Raw genomic sequence first — 22,159 nt, forward strand, 5'->3', positions numbered from 1 at the left:
GTTTGGTTGTGAAGGTGATACTTGTTGGCATGTAAGTCTTGCAGATCACCTGTAGGGACTCTGCGTCAAAATGTTTGACCACATTGCAAGTGAAAAGTTATGAGGGCTTGAACTTGGGCATTGCAACCAGAGGGAAGAAAAGAAACAATAGATTCATTAACATTTCAGAGTTGGTACATCTAAGGTTCTCCCTTGCCAAAAATGGATTCAGGTACTTATTTTATTTCTGTTTTAGAACACCAGTAATGCTTCCTCTGAATCCCAGACTTCATTTATCCTGCCCCCGTCTCAGTAATTCTGGGCAAAATACATACACTGCAGGCCCACTTTTCCCACCCACAAATAGGTCTCAGGATGACTCCCTGTCCAGAGAATGCACCTGTATTCCCAGAATAAAAATCTCTCATGGGTATAGCAGCCCACATTGATTTTTTTTTCCACCTTTTGCTCTTACCAAGTATCATCAAAATCATACGATTTTAAAATGATAATTGGCCTATCCAATAAACACAGCCAGGAAAAAAAAAAACATGTTAATTGTAGGAGTTTAGAGCAAACCTCTTCTACTTTTGTGTGCTCATGCCTCTATCTCTATTTGCATTTGGCTCTTTGGAAATGTGTGTACATTAGTATTCTATGCCTTAAAATCTACTCTGATAGTGTGTATAATGTGCATACAATCAGCCTCCACATCCCTATGCTCTACATTCAAGAGTTCAACCAAGTGCAAATCAGAAGTATTTGGACGTGAGCCTTTACAGCTCAGCACAGACATAATTTTTCAGTAGACTTTTCCCAAGTCATTATTCTCTAAACAATACAGTAAAACAATGATTTACATGGCATTTACATTGTATTAGGTATTTTAAATAATCTAGAGATGATGTTAAAATATAGGGGAGGGTGTGCATAGCTTATAGACAAATATGGTGTCACTTTTTAAAATCTGGGACTTAAGCTTCTGAGGACTTTGGTATTCGAGGAAGGTCTTGGAACCAGTTCCCCACAGATACTAAGGATGACTATATTGCATTCCTCACACTTAAGCCATATAAGAAGCAAGGAAGAATTATGTTCTGTTATTGTTTATTCATTAATTCCTTTAATAAATATTTAGTGATAATCTATAATGAGCGAGTCTCTGTGTAAATTTTGGAAGACAATTGGTAACAGATAAAACTGACCTAGAAAATACTCTGCACCACATATTATGTTAAACCCAGACAGTTACACATAAATATTATTTGTATCTAATTGTTACCCCTTTTCATAGAGGTCACACACTAGGAAATGGTGGATGTCTGAGAGTCAGACCAATCCTGTTCAATTCTCAAGCCCGTACCCTGTTTATAACTCTTACACTGCACTGCACTCTTTATGCTGGAACAATGTCAATAGTTTTTACTTTTGAGGAACTTACAATTCGTTTTGGGAAGATGAATGGCTTTTACAAAATTAAAATATCATTTGATGATTATTGTAATGTAAATATGACCAAAATGCTCTGGGAAAACAATTGAATAGAGATCCATGAATGATTCCCAGTGAGACAGTGGGAGGCTTTATACATAAAGAGACATTTTCACAGTATTTTTAGAAAACATATTGTAGTTTTATAGGAAAGAGAGGGTTGAAAATCTTTTTCAAAAGAGGGTAGAGCAAAATCAAAGGAGAATAGGTCTAAAAATAAAAGGTAAAGGTAGCTGAGAATAGAAAAGGGTTATATGTACAACAGAAGAAGCAAAGGCTAAAGAGATATATTGGGGACAGTTTATTAGGTACACTTTGTACCATGACACAAGAGTGGGCTTATAGAAAGAAGATTAGAAAATTAGGGTTGGAACCCTCAGAAATACCACTATTTTGATGCTGTCTCAAGGAGGAATCAATGAAAGTAAATGAGATTGAGAAGTTGGGGGATATTTACTGAACAGTAGATTCCTTCAAGTCAAAGGAGGAGGGCGCCAATGAGTATCACTTCCAGACAGTTCAAAAAGGGTAAGGGTTATAAGTGGTTTATTGCATTTCTCAATTTAGTGGCCATTGTGAAAGATGTTTTGGAAGCACTATAGAGTTATGGAACCAAAAGAGAGCCCGCATAGCCAAGTCAATTCTAAGCAAAAAGAACAAAGTGGGAGGCATCGCACTACCGGACTTCAAACTATACTACAAGGCTACAGTAATCAAAACAGCATGGTACTAGTACCAAAACAGAGATATAGACCAATGGAACAGAACAGAGGTCTCAGAGGCAATGCAACATATCTACAACCATCCGATCCTTGACAAACCAGACAAAAACAAGCAATGGGGAAAGGATTCCCTGTTTAATAAATGGTGTTGGGAAAACTGGCTAGCCATGTGCAGAAAGCAGAAACTGGACCCCTTCCTGACACCTTACACTAAAATTAACTCCAGATGGATTAAAGACTTAAACATAAGACCTAACACCATAAAAACCCTAGAAGAAAATCTAGGCAAAACCATTCAGGACATAGGTGTAGGCAAGGATTTCATGACCAAAACACCAAAAGCATTGACAACAAAAGCCAAAATAGACAAATGGGACCTAATCAAACTCCACAGCTTCTGCACAGCAAAAGAAACAATCATTAGAGTGAATCGGCAGCCAACAGAATGGGAAAAAAATTTTTGCAGTTTACCCATCTGACAAAGGGCTGATATCCAGAATTTACAAAGAACTAAAACAGATCTACAAGAAAAAAACTAACAAGCCCATTCAAAAGTGGGCAAAGGATATGAACAGAAACTTTACAAAAGAAGACATACATGAGGCCAACAAACATATGAAAAAATGCTCATCATCACTGGTCATCAGAGAAATGCAAATCAAAACAATGTTGAGATACCATCTCACGCCAGTTAGAATGGCAATCATTAAAAAATCTGGAGACAACAGATGCTGGAGAGGATATGGAGAAATAGGAACACTTTTACACTGTTGGTGGGAGTGTAAATTAGTTCAACCATTGTGGAAGAAAGTGTGGCGATTCCTCAAGGATCTAGAAATAGAAATTCCATTTGACCCAGCAATCCCATTACTGGGTATATATCCAAAGGATTACAAATCGTTCTACTATAAGGACACGTGCACACGAATGTTCATTGCAGCACTGTTTACAATAGCATAGACCTGCAACCAACCCAAACTCCCATCGATGATAGACTGGACAGGGAAAATGTGGCACATATACACCATGGAATATTATGCAGCCATCAAAAACGATGAGTTTGGGTCCTTTGTAGGGACATGGATGAACCTGGAAACCATCATTCTCAGCAAACTGACACAAGAGAAGATCAAACACCGCATGTTCTCACTCATAGGCGGGTGTTGAACAATGAGAACACATGGACACAGGGAGGGGAGCACTACACACTGGGCAGTGGGGGGGAAATAGGGGAGGGTCTGTGGGGGGTGGGGAGCTGGGGAGAGATAGCAAGGGGAGAGATGCCAGATGTAGGTGATGGGGAGGAAGGCAGCAAATCACACTGCCACGTGTGTACCTATGCAACAATCTTGCATGTTCTTCACATGTACCCCAAAACCTAAATTGCAATAAAATAAATAAATGGGAAAAAAAAAATAAAAGAAAACAGACTATGGTTAATTAATTGAAAGGAGAAGAAATTAGAAAAATGTAGATACTCTTCTGAATACTTAGCTATGAATTAAATTGAAAAAAAAAACAAGTAGGGTCTAGAGGAAAATATTTTTATGAAAAGGAAGACTAATGTATTCAAGAAGACTGTTTTGCCTTATTCAAAGCCTGCTATCAGGGCCTGGTAAGAAGAGAGAGATGGTTCAGGAGGATTTCATACTCATGTTCCTCAAATTTGAAATTTCCGGAATATGTAAGATTGTCCTTGTTTTACCTAGGATAATTATAAATTATATGACACTAAAATGTAAGTGAGTATCAGTAAAATTTATTATGTATCAATAAAAAATGATCCAGCTAAGGGAAGATGAAGCCCTCAGCATATCATTGTAGTGATCAATTCTCCTCACCAGAGGAGATTTTGGAAACAGTAAACATCATGGATCTCAATTGGCAGTGGTCATGTATTGTTAATGAAAATTGAGTATGTACTACTTCATCTAAAAACCTTTACAGGAAACAGACATTGCTTTAAGAGATACAATATAGTGCTTGCTTTAGTTTCGTTGGTAATATATATTTATTTTTTACATAGAGTGAAAAACTATTTGAATTGTGCAAAACTTATACACTTTTGGAATATCTATAAAGTATCTAGATCTATGAAGGCGACAGTGTTTTCCACATAGAAATGTTATCACTGTAGCCTTCAATTTAAGGGATAAATTTGTTCTTCGAAAGTGTTCATTTTGTCTCTTGATGGCCATTTTCACTTATTACTATGCATGGAATAAAAAGAAAACCCCAAGAGAAGCCTAGAAAAAAGAACATAATCTGTTTATTTTCACATTTATTCTGGGACATTTTTATATTTATTAAAGTAGATATATTGAATAATACTGAAACAATGTAATTTTTAATCTAATATATTATCTTAACAATGTTTGTATTGATATGTTTTATTGTGAGTTATAGAAATCACTACTACTGTGAAGAATTATTGACCATGCCTTCCTACCTTCTAAGATTTCTCCCTAGCACTAGACTATCATTTACATTTAATTTAAGTTTTTTTGTAAACTTACCTCCCCAGCATTACTTCTCAGCAATATCCACAGTAGCGTTCATGCTTCAAAAATAAAGAAATGCGTGTAAGTATCTTAACTGTCTCACTACTACTTTCCTATTAACATGAACACAGGAACACACACACATATACTCACTGCATAAATACAGCACCATCCCACACTTAGGCGTCTGTGCTCAAATAGCTCACTGAACCCACATGTGTCTCCTTTTTTTCTAGTTAACTCTTACTGTCTCATTAGTCTCAGGTATCCCTGTATGTGGAACATGGCTAGTGAATAGTATATATTGATTGAATTGGATTTACAATCTCAAACTAAATAAATCGTTTCAATGTTATTCAATATATAATACATTGTTTCAATATTGTTCAATATATCCATTTTAATAAATGTAAAAATTCCCCCAAATAAATGTGAAAATAAATATATTCTTTTTTCTAGGCTTCTCTTGGGGTTTTCTTTTTATTCCATGCATAGTAATAAGTGAAAATGGCCATCAAGAGACAAAAGTGAAGCCTTTCGAAGAACAAATTTATCCCTTAAATTGAAGGCTACAGTGATAATATTTCTATGTGGAAAACATTGTCACATTCATAGATCTAGATACTTTATAGATATTCCAAAAGTGTATAAGTTTTGCACAATTCAAATAGTTTTTCACTCTATGTAAAAAATAAATATATATTACCAATGAAACTAAAGCAAGCACTATATTGTATCTCTTAAAGCAATGTCTGTTTCCTGTAAAAGTTTTTAGATGAAGTAGTACATACTCAATTTTACGATCTCAAACTAAATAAACACAGGAACACACACACATATACTCACTGCATAAATACAGCAGGATCCCACACTTAGGTGTCTGTGCTCAAATAAATCACCGAACCCACATGTATCTCCTTTTTTTCTAGTTAACTCTTACTATCCCATTAGTCTGAACTCAGGTATCCCTGTATGTGGCACATGGCTAGTGAATAGTATATATTGATTGAATTGGATTTACGATCTTAAGCTAAATAAATCAAATCTCTGCAATTTTTTTGTTACTTTATGAGCTGGATTGTGCCTCCCTCTGCCTGAAGTCTTATGTTGAAAACCTGATACCCAGTACCTTGGAATGGGACTGTATATGGCGATAGGGCCTTTGAAGAGGTGATTGAGTTAAAAATGACCAAGTGTGGTAGCATATGCCTGCAATCCCAGCACTTTGGGAGGCCAAGGTGGGGATCACTTGAGATCAGGAGTTCAAGACTAGCCTGGACAACATGGTGAAACACCACCCCTACTAAAAATACAAAAATTATCTGGGCATGATGGTGCATGCCTGTAGTCCCAGCTACTTGGGAGGCTGAGGCAGGAGAACAGCTTGAACCCAGGAGACGGAGGCTGCAGTGAGCCAAGATTGTGCCATTGGACTCCAGCCTGGGCAACAAAGTGAGACTCTGTTTCAAAAGAAAAAAGAAAGAAAGAAAGAAAGGAAAGAAAGGAAGAAAGAAAGAAAGAAAGAAAGAAAGAAAGAAAGAAAGAACGAGGAAGGAAGGAAGGAAGAAAAGAAAGAGAGAAAGGAAGGAAGGGAAAGAAAGAGAGAGAAAGAAAGAAAAGAAAGAAAGGAAAGAAAGGAAAGAAAGAAAGAAGGAAAGAAAGGAAAGAAAGGAAGGAAGGAAGGAAAGAAGGAAAGAAAGAAAGAGGAAAGAAAAAGAAGAGAGAGAGAAAGAAAGAAAAAGAAAGACGAAAATGATTTCATACGGGCGAGCCCTAATCCAGTCTGACTGCTGTCCTTATAAGAACAGTGATAAGAACAGAGAGGGAGGTATCAGACACATTGCACACACAGAAATGACCATGTAAATGAATAGACAATGTGAAGGCTGCTGTCTGTAAGCCAAGAAGAGAGGCCTCAGAAGTGCCCAAAATATGCTGATCTCAGACTTCTAGCCTGTGAGAAAATAAGCTTCTGTTGCATAAGTCATCCAGTCTGTGTGCTTTTTATGGCAGCCATAGCAAAATCGTGCATATTTTGGTACGAGAATTGTGGTGCTGTTGTAACAAATACCTAAAAAGGTGACTGGCTTTGGAGCTGGGTAATGGGTAGAAGATGTCAGAATGCCAAGGAACATGAAAAAAAAAAAGCCTCAATACTTTGAAGAGATTATTGGTAGAAACAGGGATGTTAAAGTTACTTCTGGTGAAGTCTCAGATGGAAACGAGGCACATCTGTTTTGAAACTAGAGAAAAGGTGATCTTTGTTATGAGGTGACAAGGAGCTCCATTGAACTGTTCTGTCTAGTGCTTTGTGGAAGGTAGAACTTACAAGTGATTAACTTTGCATTTGGCAGAGACTAAGCAAAATGTTGAAGTCATGGCCTGGTTCCTACTTGCTGCTGATAGTAAATAGTGAGAGGGAAAAGATAAACTGAAGGAATTGTTAAGCAAAATTGAAGATTTGGAAATTTCTCATTCTTGCCGTATTGCAAAATTAAGTAGAAAGAATGTTCTGAAGAAGAAATGAAGGGCTTGGTGGAACAGTCATTTGCTGTAAAGGATTATTGGTGTGGTTCATGGGTTCAACCATCTCAGCGTAACTGCTGCCATTTGTACTAAAGGGACCAGAGAGAAGGCAAAATGTAGGAAGACTGCTGGATTTTTGATGCATCACCAGATGAATTTTGGCTGGAAAATCTACTGGCGGCCTATCTATTAAGAGCTTATTTTCAAGGTCAGGCATGGTGCCTCATGCCTGTAATCCCAGCACTTTGAGATACCTAGGTAGGCGGATCACTTTAGCTCAGGAGTGCAAGCCCAGCAGAGCAAAATGGCAAAAAATTGGTCCATCTCTACAAAAAGTTCAAAACTTAGCCAGGCATGGTGGTGTGCACCTGTGGCCCTTGCTACTTGGGAGGCTGGTCTGGGAGGATCACCTGAGCCGGGGAAGCTAAGCTGTGGTTACTCTACTGCATTTCAGCCTGAGCAATGCTGTCTCAAAAAGAAAACAAACACATCATTTTTTGTACCCTTCCATAACCTCTTTTTGGTTATGTATCCTCAGCAGCACAGCAAACACTCCTCTTGTAGACGCCTACCACTGAAGACTAGGGAAATATTGAAATATGCTAATAAACTTCTCCTGGATGTAAATCACCAGTGCTTGGGCATCCAGGAAGGGACACAGTAGAGGAGAATGAGGAGGTCAGGGATTCCTCCCTTTGGAAGTCTTCTTCCTGTTTTCTGGGTTTTGAATGGAGATTTAAATTTGTGTCCTGCTCACATCAGTCTCCTATGTTGACCACACTAAAGGAATCAATTTATTGACCAGTATCTTTGCTATCAAAGGTGAGGCAGACAGTAAAGAAGTTCTGTTGATTCCATAGGAATAAACATTAATAGGAAAGAACACAAGTTCTGGATTCAGACTTCCCTAGATTCACAGACATATTCCTCCATTATGGTTGGTGTAGCCGATTAGCCTCTCCAAGCCTTAGTTTCATCCTCTTTAAAATAATGATTCTAGTATGTACATTTAAAAACTTCCATAGGAAAGAAATGCTGTGTGGGAACAGGTACAATTAGTCTTAAATTCTGTGCTTAGTGCCAATGGGTCTTTTTTTATTTCTGCTTGACTTTGACTGTTATGAAAATTAGCTTTTATTTTTAAATCCTGAAGGTGTACCACTGTGATACATGGTGTTATTGAAGGTAACCTGTGGAAGTTTCCTTTGGCATTCCATACTCTAGCTTCCATTTCCCAAGCAGCTCCTGGCTAAAGTTTTGGCATTGTGGTAGAGTAGCAAATATTTGAAAGTCCACATTTTGTACATATTTCACTTTTTTTCTTCTGACTTTTCTTTATAATACCGATCTTCTCAGAAATTACTAAAAGTTCTCTGCACACCTAAAGACACCTAACTCAATTCTTTCTCCATACGGATAGAGAATAAATAATATATATTCTCATTCTAGAATAAAAAAAAAACTTTTCAAAGCCTATACAAAATTCACCTTCCTTATTTTCTTGTTTATGAGACCATAGACATTTTTAGAAATAAAAAATTAGTAGTTCTGAGAATTTCTTACAATATCCACATTTCCTAGTATTACCCACTGTTATTTTGGTTTCTGTTCAATTCCTTTATGCAAATATACTTTTTCAGATTATTATACACTAAAAAATGAGATCCTATGATACACACCCTTTTATGTTAATTTACTGTGCAGTGTGTTACAAACAGATTTGCATGTTAATTTGTATCATTAAGTGCTTTTAGTTTAATTGGCTGCCCACTGTTCCATTATCTGGATTTTCCCTATTTTAACCAACTGTCATTCAATAATTCCCTATTGTCATTCAATAATTAGGTGTGTTTGTTTATTTGTTCATATTTTACTATTTTTTCTAGGATATAAACTTCTGTACATGCACATAAATGTCTGTGTACTCATATCATTAGTTTTCTGAAACAAACACTCAGAATAAGAAATATTATGTCCAAAGTTACAGATTTAAGCTCACTGACTCTTTGGACAAGTTACATCCTCTCTGTTTGTCTCATTTCTCCTGTCTGTAAAATAATGGATTTGGACTAATTGTTCACTAAAATACTATAAAACTGTGAGGTTCATATAGTTAAATGTGAGCTCTATTTGGACTTCATCTAAAACTGATTTTAGCTTGTTTCAGAGTCAGTCCCAGATACAAATTGTTCCAAAATTTCTCTGAAATACTTAGGAAGATAATGAGAAGACAAAGATTGCTACTAGCAACAAAAATAATGAGTAGCAGATAACCTATTGTTAACACTGTTGTTAACACTGAGGAACTAATCATAAAATTCCTGAGTCAAAAATACATATTTGTGCTTAATTTTCCTTTATGATTTTATGCTTTATTTCTCTCATGCTCTAAAATGATATGACAGTGTATATCTGTGTATATAAGTAGCCTAAATTATGCCCAACTAAAGAGAGAATCATCCTTTATACCTCTTTGTTATTATAAATTTCTATGCCAGTAGACTCACAGATTATAAGAATTAGAATCTCAGCTTTCTGTCCCTTACCTTGTTCATACATTGCCTGGTGAGATTAAAAAAAAAATACTCTTCAATATCCTCTTCTCACATCCATTCATCAACAAATAATTACTGAGCACCTACTATATACCAGACACTATCCTATGCACTAGAGAATATATTGGTGAACAAAACAGACAAAAAAAATGATTTTTTGGAACTTCATCTCTAAGAGGGTGGAGACAGAAAATAAAGAAAATAAATATTTACAATATTGTTAAGTATTTTAATAATGTTAAGAGCCATTAAGAGAATACTAGAGCAGAAAAGAGAGATGGAAATTTGAGGGGAGATTTGAAATATGATGTTAAGATTGCCAGAGAAAGCCTTCCTGAGACGATGATACTTGAGTAAAGACCTTAAGGAAATGTGGGAATGGCTCATCTGGCTATATAGGGAAAGGGATTTTAGTCCCAGAAACAAATAAAAAAACAATAAATACAAAAGTAGGAATAGTCACCACAAAGTTGTGGCTAAAAATGTAATATATGTAAAGTATATGACCCTATCTTATAAAAAGTATATATACACACACAATACATATGTTAATATATACATACAAATAATGACAAATGTGTATATCTATATATAATACACATGTACATATACAGAAAAAGGCATTAAAGATAGTAAATCAAAAAGGAAACAATGATATCTCTTAAATGCTGAAATTTGGGTAATATTTAATTTGTAAAGAGAGTTTTTTATGTAATTAATATTATCCTTCAAAAACAGAAGAAAATACAATGTTTTAAAATTATTTGAAATGTCGAAAAAAGGAGAACCAAAAAGACCTAACTTTACTATTACATTGCTTCAGAAATCACATCAGTTTAGATACGCGGTGCTTTTGAAATGGCAGGATGGCAAAACTTCAGGACACTTCTTATAATATATATTATTGCTTCTTGCCCATAGCAAAAATAATTCTGCATGTGGTCAGAAACAAGATGGCACTGTTAGTTTTTATGTTTTGCTTCTTCATTTAAAACAAACGCTAAAAATAAGTTGCTATGAGCATTTTGCCTGCATCGCTCTCTTTTTTTTTTTTTATTAGATTTATATGGACATAATTTTTTTTGTTCTTCTCTCTGGGGAAAATGATTTTTCATAAAATCATCATTCTCTCATTATCTGTGTGTGTGTGTGTGTGTGCGCGTGTGCGCGCATGCACCCATATGTGGGTTTTTACATTTATCACATTACTCAATGATATTCCATATTTTGTGGCTACAATTGACTTCTCATCTGTGGACATGAAACATATTTTTGGAAAATTTGCCTGGGAATTCTCGCTGTTCCATTCCATGCCCCCTTTAATTTTAGATGTCTCTTTCTCTCTAGCAGGTTGTAAATTCCTTCAAGTAAGAGGTTATTTCTGATTTATAGATTTTACCCCAACAGGTAGCATGTATTATCCATGTAATATGTCCCGAATGAATATTGTGAAATAGTTAATGTGTTAGTTCCTGTATTGTATTATGGGATATGGCAGCTTAGGATACACTTCTCATTCTATAACAATAATAACACATCTTCCATCCTTAATAAGTTTTCAAAGAATGGAGAGTCAGAAAATAATAGAAAAATGATTCATTTTACCATGATTTTTCGTCTGCTTTCCCATCTACATGATGCTTTCTAAAACTCTTGTATGATGTTTCCTGAGTGTTCTCAAACCCACACTAAATATCTCTAAGTGAAGAACTAGATAGGCTTAATACACCATCTTAACTTACTAGAAAAACATAATTTGATTTATTTCATTTTCTCTTCTCTTGGCCTTTTGTTTGATGTCTGTGTGTTTTTACTTTGTGATTGTCTCTCAAAAAAAGATGGAGCATAAGAGGAAAGTCTGGTATATCCCCTGTCATTTGGCACCTCTGAGTCTATTTGAGGAAAAAGATGAGGCAAGGAGAAATAGAGTATGTGTTTCAGGAATTTGAGTGCTGTAAGGTAAATGGTGCTAGTGGAATGGTGTTGGACAATAACATTAGATCATGAAATAATTCTCAGGAACGTGATATGCTTAGCTGGAGTTGGAAATTCATTCTATAGCAGTAGGGGAACACGTTTGAAATATGAAGTGTCACAATTGTATGTATGTCTTAGAAAAGTCTTAATGACATGATAATCTGATAGAAAAAGACCCTACCGTTTTGAAAAAGCTAGATTTCATAATGAATCTTAATTTGCAATAAAAGGAAGACAAAGATTTTTCAATTAAAAAATGGCTAGTGGGTTTAATGGCAAACAAGGCATATAAAACAGTATAGAAGGCTGTATATGCCAGGGCTGTACTTTGTTTTGCTTGCTCAATTGTTCTACCCTGTATCTCTTTTCTCATCTTAATATGGAAATTGCTAATGACATCTATCTCTTTAGATTGTTTTGAGGATTAAAAAATGTAATATATATAAAGAACATAGAATATTGCCCTCAACGTAGTAACCACACAAAATGAAAATTTTCAAAGTATTGTAATAGACTAGATACAAAATAATCAGAACTTGCTATAATTTGAACTTCTAGGGGTCCAAGCAATAAAAATGAGTATTTTTTAAACGTGTTTGTTACTGAAAATTAGTTAAAATTTTGCATAAACAAAAGATTAGTAGTGTAATGACAGTGACAGTAACTGGGAAGGGGACTATAATATGTAAAGCCAGCTCAAGTTCTATTTAGGGCATCCTCCCTCAGTTACCTTAGAAAACATGGACAGGAACTAGCATTTGTAAATATTTTTAGAGTAAATTTTTTTAAGGCAGAAGGATGCAAGGTGAATACGTAAGTACCAAAGGGACATTCATTTAGAGAGTGATCTGAATTAAGCACTTTGTCACATTCTTTGCTGTTGTGATTGTTTCAACCTAATTATTTTATTAAGTGTTTAGCAGTATTTTTCCAAGTACTTAAGGTGAGTAATACATAATAAAATGCACAGGTTTTGGAGAAGCCTTTGTTGAAAGGCATTTGGGAGGAAGATAATGAGTTCTGTTTCTGTCACAAGTTTCAGAAAAGTGGGAATTATTCCTCTATATTGTGATGGCTAATTATGGCCCTGGTTCCTCAAAATATTGGCCTTGCAGAAAGGAGGCTGAACAATTTGCTCTTCACTGGTCCTGCTGTCAGGCTGAGTAGCACTCTTCCACATGGACCCATGACCTAGAGGCCCCTTAGAGAATGCTTAAGAAGAACCCAAGGAAATTGTCAAGAGTGGTTTCAAACAGACCACAACTTTTCAGCAGGGATATTGAACAATTCAACTTCAGCAGCTGGTGTTGTCCACATTGCAAAAGTCAGGTCATTATATGTCCCTGATTTGCTCTCTCCCCCTCGGCATATTTTCAAAGAATAAAATCTGAAATGTGCATGTCTTTTGGAGCTGTAAAGGCCAAGAAAATCTGTCACATCAATGTCTATCATGTACGATTCTAGGTATCAGGTTGTAGCTTGCTTTAGCTTTCACCTTGCTAGTTGTGCCATGGGGAACAAAAGGAACACGGATATCACATTTTTCTGTCCCAGTTTAAACTCTAGTTTGTGCTTTGAGGCACAAGTGGCACTGTTTAATGAAGAATAATTACATAGTTGTGTATTGGGCTGCTATTGTCATGCAGCTCTGAAGCAACCATATTATTTTCCATGATTTTGTGACACATGATTGGCCTTAAATATAATCAGTAGATCAGAATATCCAAAGAAACCAAACCCAATACATTATATTCTTTTATTTGTGTAATTGTTTACTGTTTATTCATTTTAATTATTTTGCCTTTATTAGAACACTTTCTTAGATTTTATTGCTGTAAACAAACAACTTCAAGTTTCAGTTGCTTATACAAAGGTTTATTTCAGGCTCATGTTTCACGCTTAAACAAGTCAATAAAATTAGATTAATTAACCTTCAACCTGGCACTTGATCCCAAATTAACTTTACACAATTCCTAGACAAGAATTAGAATCATACACTTACCAGCCACATTTGATTAAGAATATAAAATAGATTAATAATTGCTAACGTTATCATCATTTAGGGAAATATTTTATTTCTCCTTTTTTTACATTCGAATGATAGCAGAAAAAGCAAACGTGTTAAAGGAGTAGAGAAACTTAACCTTATTTTTTTCTGTTGGGAATAACATGAGACATTACAATTATATTGATATTGGTATGCCATCAACACTTTTTAAATTTAATATTCATAATATTATTTATTGGCTGAGTTAAACTAACTCAGATGATACAAATTTTATGTGCATTTGACTCTTAATTCTCTCAAAAGAGCTGAACTTTTTTTTTTTTTACAGAGTTTTATTGCATTACAAAAAGCAAAAGAAAATAAAGAAGGAGAAAGAGAGAAAGATGTGAGGTGGTGAGAGGAAACCATTCAAAATAGAAAAGTCAAAACTGTAAAAGAGGAAAGGAAGTAGATTTAAGGGGAAAACTAAGTTTAAAACAGGCTAGATCTGAGTGCAATGTGTGATGCAAGCAGGAAGTATTACTCTCCCTTGTTGTTAGAAATTAGTCATCTGAAATGAAGTGACTTGGTTAAAGATACATCTTTTGTAAAAAGAGGAGCCTACATTTCAATCCAGGCCTGGCTAATTTCAAAATTCGCATGCACTGTTTGGGTCATCCATACCAGAACTTACACTTAAAATAATAATTTTATTTTAGGCCGGGCGCGGTGGCTCACGCCTGTAATCCCAGCACTTTGGGAGGCCGAGGTGGGTGGATCACGAGGTCAAGAGATCGAGACCATCCTGGTCAACACGGTGAAACCCCGTCTCTACTAAAAATACAAAAAATTAGCTGGGCATGGTGGCGCGTGCCTGTAATCCCAGCTACTCAGGAGGCTGAGGCAGGAGAATTGCCTGAACCCAGGAGGCGGAGGTTGCGGTGAGCCGAGATCGCGCCATTGCACTCCAGCCTGGGTAACAAGAGCGAAACTCCGTCTCAAAAAAAAAAATAAATAAATAAATAAAAAAAATAAATAATAATAATAATTTTATTTTGTCTTTATTAAATGAATTGATGGAATTAAATTACATTTGATTGTGTATATATATATATATATATATATATATAATGTGTAAAATACATTTTCATATTAAAGTGCCCACCAGGCAAACACCGCTATAATTAAATTTTTGTCATCCTGGGACAAGAACTGAATGGCACACAATTTATATGGCTGAATCAACATAATTTACATATTCCCAAGTACTAGAATGTAATAATCTCATTTAAAAATGGAAGAATTAATGAATTAAAGAATGAGTGGATGAAAGAAAGAAGGAATATAATTTAAATATTATTTTCTCTGGTCTTGTATGTAAAGAAAGTCCCATAGTTGATTAGTATTCCTTTCAGTGAGAAATGGCTGATTGATAATAACGTGAAAGCATGTTCTTATGAATGGTGCTACATATTCTTTGCAGAATAGATAATGCACACATATATGAGACTTCTACATATGTATGTGTGTTCCTATAAACTTCTATATATGTATGTTCTTATGTGTTGAACTATGCCTCTTCCATGTTTTCACGCATTCTTCTATTCATTTTGTCAAACAGCAAAGGTATTGATCAGCCAAACATATCTATTGAGTATTTACTGGATACTGTTCAAGAAATGAGGGAATACAAAGATGAACAATCAATAATCTTGACCTTTAGGTAAATCATAGTCTGGTATAGTCATAGGCAAAAATACCTTTAGATATTTATGACTGCATATATAAGTAATCAAAAAATAAAATATAATGTATTTGTGATTGTACATTGATCAAATATGTAAAGATATTTATGACTGACCCCAAATAGTAGTTTTCTCTGTAATGTAAAATACTATGGTAATATTTTGTAGCATTTTAGATCTAGTGAAGACATTTGTCTCTACTTCCTGAATCAATTTTTAGGCCATTGCCTGTGTAAACCTTCTCACTTTGGTTCTAAGAAAAGTAATCTTAAACTGGGATTAGGAAAGAAATGTGTGTGAAAGGGTAATTTTGTCATAAGCTTTCAACAATTTCTGTCTGCAACATCTTCCTATAAATGTTAAACAAATCTGGTAAGAGTTTTTATGATGAATTAGCATTTATACAGGATAGACAAATTTGTTAATTCATATTGAATCTTGATTTTAACAAATCTTTCTCATTTTATCTGTTTATTTCAAATTTTTGATTGCATTATTTTTAAACAATTACAAATTTTAAAAATATTTTGAGAGTACAGTTTCTAAATTTTGAAGAAGGTTAAATGCTAGTAATTGAGTAGTTGAAACTTACACTAATACAAGATCCCTTTCTAGATTATAAATTTTGGTGCTCTAGAAAGCTTTGGTGTTACATTTAGGGAGCTATGTAGGGATCATTAAGAAATCTTGGAACTAGAACAAGGACTACGCTGAACCACCAAAAAGATGATCACCATTTGTTTGCCTTATTCATTTCCCAATATTTCAGACTCTAAATTATTCAAGTAGCAACATCAGTATTTCAACACCTGAGCATTGCAACTGAAAGTGAATTGAATACTTTCAGAGAATTAGAATTAGATGTAGCACTAGTTAAGTAGTCACATACTCAAAACCTTGTAATAACACAAGGTTTTGCCCTAAATTTGTATAGGATACATATACTTTTAACAGTGCTTAATAACTGCAGTTGAATATGCCAGAAATTGCCTTTATAATTTCATATCTCATCACCGTGTACCTCTGAAACTCTAAGAAATAGGAAGGGACTTTGTTGGGTTTTTGTAGAAAAAAAATCTTTATTGCTTATTCTCACTTTATGCTAAAATATAAAATATTTAGGTAGCAAGCTAGCTGCTTTGTCTGCATGGCACTAAGCATTGAGATTTCCCGCCAGGGCTTTGTATTTTTAAACCAATTTTGGAACTGGCCTTCATCTTGGGACCATCCCACTGGTGTTGTAGTGGAATATTCATTTTTTTCTTCCCACCTTTAGCTATAGAATTGTAACCCCTTTTTCTAATGTAACGGCCTACATTTATGTCTTCAATTACATCCACCATATTACCTAATGTTAAAATTATGATTGTTCCTTTTCCTTTTCAGTGGATGGAAGTAATGTATTCAGTTAAACAGAAATTGTCTACTCACTCTAAAAAATACCTATGTCTTCCTGATCAGCTTTCAGTAAAATTTTCTCTGGAATGTCTAGATGATAAAAGTTTTCCATCACTGGATATTTTATTGTTTAACATATATATCTAGTCATCTTTAATACTTCAGTGACCACTGCTGCTCAAGCTTACTGCACAACATTTTATGTTCAAACATTTCTAACTTAAATCACCCAAACTTAACAAACTTCCTTTTACGAATCATTTCTTTGTAAACTAAATTTTATCCTCTCTTTATGTTTCTCCTTCTTAGAATAAATTACCTTTAAAAATCCATTTTATTAATTGCATTTTTTTTGTGGCCACCTCTTCAATAGAAACTTCTCATTAATTTTTACCTTTTCCTAAATTCTTAGTTCCATAAACACTTTATTGAATATATCATTTCTCTTTTTACTTTACCACATTATTTGACATTATTTGAACTCTTGATTTCTGAGAAGTGTTAATGTTGTAAAGTAAAAAGAGAAATGACATATTCAAACTCTTGCTAATCTGGTAAAGTAAAAGGAGAAATGACATATTCAATTAAAATATGAATATGTCAATTTTGTATTAAAATAATCTTATTTTAATATTGAGATAATTTAGTCAGAAAGAATTCTTGATTAGGTTTGACTTACCGATCTTATCAGCATTACTTAACAAATATTTAATGTGGGACTTTAAAATGAAGCATCATAGGCTGGGTGTGGTGGCTCACACCTTAATCCCAGCACTTTGGTAGGCCAAGGCCGGTGGATCACAAGGTCAGGTGTTGAAGACCAACCTGGCCAATATGGTGAAACTCCATCTCTACTAAAAATACAAAAATTAGCTGGGCATGGTGGCACATGCTTGTAGTCTCAGCTACTTGGAGGCTGAGGCAAGAGAATCACTTCAACCTTGGAAGCGGAGGTTGCAGTGAGCCAAGACTGTGCCACTGCACTCCAGCCTGGGCAACAGAGCAACACTCTGTCTTAAAAAACAACAACAAAAACAACAACGACAACAACAAAGTAGGCATGATAGTGTATTATTATAGAGTTGAATCAAGTAAATTTATTACAATACAAATAAATTTAAAATACTACCTTAGGCTATTTGAATAAAATAATGCAAAGTAACACCTAGCTATTGTCATTTAAAACATAACAGTCAAATTTGGATTGAGAACAGTATTGAATAAATATAAATTAGAGTGCTAAAGCATCTATTGAAATATATAGTATCTGGCTGTAGGTGTTCAAAATTGTATGAATTGAGACATAATAAGGGTATATTTAATGTGTATACATTTAAGATGGATCTATAGTATTTTTGAACTCCACAAAAATGTGAAGTTAATTTTAAGAAGTGTATTAATATGTCCCTCACTGCCACTGCCAGAGACAGGTTTAGGCATAGCTGACCACAGGTCCAAGGCAGTGTGGTAATTCTTACACTTTTACCTTTTTTTTTTTTAAAGGTAATGCATTTTTTAAAATAATATTTTTAAATTTAAATTAAGAGCCTGTACTCTTCTGGGCATGGGAAAGTAAGGAAAAATATTTTTTCTTATGTATTGAATTAAAAGAATCATGGCATTGCCATCTAAAACAATGATTAAATAATAATGCCACATTTTATTTCTGCTACTACTTATTTCTGCTTCTTTTGGCAGATTATTTAAATGTAAAATTCCTCATTTCATGCAGCATATAATGTATACTCATAGGATTCTAATTGAAGTTAGATATGAATATATTTTTATATGAAAGTACCTGTACTAGGATCTAGCGTAAAGTTTAGTAAATATTAACTGAATTCATGGAACATTTCACATAGAAGTTGAGATAGAATATTTTTAAGCACATTATAAAAATTAAGAATCCTTGTGTATACATGAAATAATTTTATCCAAGAATTTAAAAATTACCTACAGTAATTTTATCTATTGTTGCAAAACAATAACAGATGGAAAGATTTTAAAGTAAAGTTAAACAGATGAATAAATATCTAATTATTTGTCCCAAAATGCTAGGGTTTTTGGTTTTCTGCTTTTTTGCATCTTGCAGTGCTACTGTCTGCCAGAAAAGTGTGTATAAAAGATATGGTGAATACAGAGAGAGTAGACCTTTCAAGTTGGAAATATTATATAAAGGTAGTTATATTCTCACCACCAAAATAGTGTAATTTGATGAGTTAATCAGAAAAAAAGTATTTTGCATGTAACTTTGAGTTTTTCTGATTTTCCTTGCTGTATGAAAATACTTTAGCATAAATTGCTTCATAACCTGTAATCATATTTTTAATTTTTATTGAATGAGATTTTAAGAGTATTAAGACATGCATGCCACCATAAACAATTTTTCCAAGGCTTCTTAATCCCTTTGTGTCATTTTTTTTTCCTGTGTAGAGAAAGAAAAGGGTAAATTAAAATATTTTTCTTTCTGAATGCCTCCATCATCATGGCTAATAAGGGCAACCTTGCACATATATATAAGAGGAGAAATTCCATTTTAAATTGCTTTAAGGTTCACCTTTGAATTTCATTGTGGTTGGAAGAGTCCCATGACCTTTAAATTTGATGAAAAGAGAGAGCAGATATTAATCTCATTATGTTATTTTGAAGTTCTCCCAAAGTGGATGGCTCTAGACCACATTTCTGCAAAATGACAAGAGCAGTTCATATAAATTGATCATTGTTACAGGAAAGACAATCTCTAAAGATTTTAATATACCTTCAGTGTTTTAAATCTCATTTCATTCTCTTTGTAATAATTACTATTTCAGAGTTATTATTTAAGAGTTTAAATATATGCCTCACAGTTGTGCTACTAAATGTAGTAACACTCATTTTATAGATTATATTTAGTCCTCTTATATGTAATAACTTTCATTTTAAAGATTATATTTTGTCCCCTTATAAAAGCCAAGCTTATTTTGATATTCTAAAAGCGTTGATTGTGCTTCCTAATAGTATCTGTACACTGTTGATTTTATACAAAGTTATTCCCCTATGCCACAGAAAATTATAATTGAAACACAAAATATTGTAGCTATACAAAATTGTACGAACTGCTCAGGGACATGAAAAATTAACTAACCCTGTGTTTCATACAGTAACACGCAGATGAGAATGACAATAAATAAATAAGCCCACTCCAGGTACTGTGTAGGGAACTTCTATCTAGCTTATTTCATCTTTTGAGTAATTATGCTGGGCTTGTATATTATTATTCTCATCCTAATAATAAAAAAAATAAATATTTGTCATAAGAACAAAGCCTGTGAAAATATAGTAATATGATGTATATCAAATATTTCTTGAAGTGTGACTTGTGAATTATTTGCATCAGATTCACCTTGTTAAAATGAAGAATGCTGGCCACAATTCCAAGTTGCTTAATGAATATGTGGGGCCTCAGAATCTGAATTTTAACATTTCCCATTTTTCATAATCATTATTCTAGCCTGGAACATAAAGGGAATACCATAAAACATATTGTAATTAAGAGCACATAACCTGCAACTATTGTGGAAGTGGAAGAATAAGATTAAGAAAACAATTTAGTATTAATGTTATTTTTTTTCCAGTGCCAATGGCCTAGGAAAAAAAAGAAGTCAAAGAATGTTAAGTCAATACCCTTTACCATGTAGCTATTGACAGGAGGAAACTGCTAAGAGCATTGCCTTCATTTGATGATGTAAAGAAAGAAGGATAAACAATTATTTGAATAGTCAATAAGTATCTGTTTATCTACCTATCTATCTATCCATCCATCTATTCCTGATCCAATGATTCTTAGTTAAAATTCATGGAATTGTTTAAAATGTTAAATCATTTACAGTCCTTTAGTGATTAGCACATAAGATGAAGCTGATTTTCATTGTCCTAAGGTTAAGGGCAGTGGGAAACATCGGCAATTTTAACATGAATGCTACAGAGCTATTTGCTGGATGAGAAGAAAAAATAAGAAAAGATTGCCTAGGGGGGACATGCAGGGCTTACATGAAGATAATTGTCCCCAGATGAATAGCAAGGAACAGTGTATTTCAATAGTACAGATTAAAGATGACCAGAGCATGGACTTTCGATTTTGCTCGAGTAATAGTAAAAAGGAGATGGATACCAGAGACATTATATTCACCATGGCTATGCAAATAATTTAGTAGGGAATTGGACAGGAAATTTTGATGATCTCCACATATTGTATTTCTTAAATCCTCTGCCATTAATGGCTTTGATCATTGTAGTCCACTTAGAGTATGAAGATTTATGGATTGCTATAAAGATGGCAAAAATACTTGGTCCTAAATCAACCGCTGGAGGAACTTGTGGAGCAGAAAATGCCTTAAGTTATAATTTTGTAAGGTAGGCAACAAGAATAATGATTTCTATTTAACAACTCAAAAGAGAATTTTTAAGACTGAGATGAATGCAGAACAGTGGAACATATTTTATCTCTGTCCATAAAACATTATTTTGTAAGGAGTATATGGAGAATGGCAAAGTGATCATCAGCACATTAAGATGTATAACTCTGAAAATTAATTATTTCTCCAGTACAGTCTTTGAGAGTTTTTTCCAATATATAATAAGTAAAATATTCTGTAAAGATTATGAATTTAAATGGGCTCCTACTGTTTAAAAGAGAAGAGGATTATGATCACTAGCAGGTGACTTCTTTCATCTGTCATAAATACTGGATTCAAAGCTATGGATAAATTAGAGAATTATACTGTAATATTAACAAATACCTGTGCTACCTAAATAATTCTAGAGCTTGGACTAAGAACTACACTATCCTTATCTTCTTTATTTAAAAATCTCTGCTAATCTGAAGATTTCAAAATATAATTACTTTATAAATTATTAAAAATACATGATGTTCATGTCAGAACATAATATGGTCAAGTAGCATTTAATCTTCTAATTCCCAAGCAATTCCACATTCTGACTTCAAAACTTTTCAGAAAGTGTAATGATAAGCCCCAGAGGTTCTTTTCTCAGTAACACAATAAAATATGCCTTGGGCCATTTATCTTATCTAAGCTGAACTTGATTAATTTTTTTTTCTTTTAAATGAGATAACATGAAAGTAAATTTTGATATTTCTGGCAATAATTCAAAATAATTGCACACATGTAGACTTGTACACAACAGGTATTAATACACAATGAAATAACTAAGCAGTCAGCATTAGGTTTTCTGTGGAGCATATGAAATGTTCTTGGTGTAAATTAGAAAGATTTGACAG

General features: G+C 34.0%; 1 protein-coding gene across 2 annotated transcripts in view; it reads left to right on the forward strand.

The window, feature by feature from the left end:
• The window catches only part of LRP1B (LDL receptor related protein 1B), a 1,911,091-nt gene that overhangs the window by 1,871,459 nt on the left and 17,473 nt on the right, over positions 1–22,159 (forward strand). The window lies entirely within an intron of this gene.

This window comes from Cebus imitator, unplaced genomic scaffold (assembly GCF_001604975.1).
Source record: "Cebus imitator isolate Cc_AM_T3 unplaced genomic scaffold, Cebus_imitator-1.0 Scaffold27, whole genome shotgun sequence".
NCBI classification, from domain to species: domain Eukaryota; kingdom Metazoa; phylum Chordata; class Mammalia; order Primates; family Cebidae; genus Cebus; species Cebus imitator.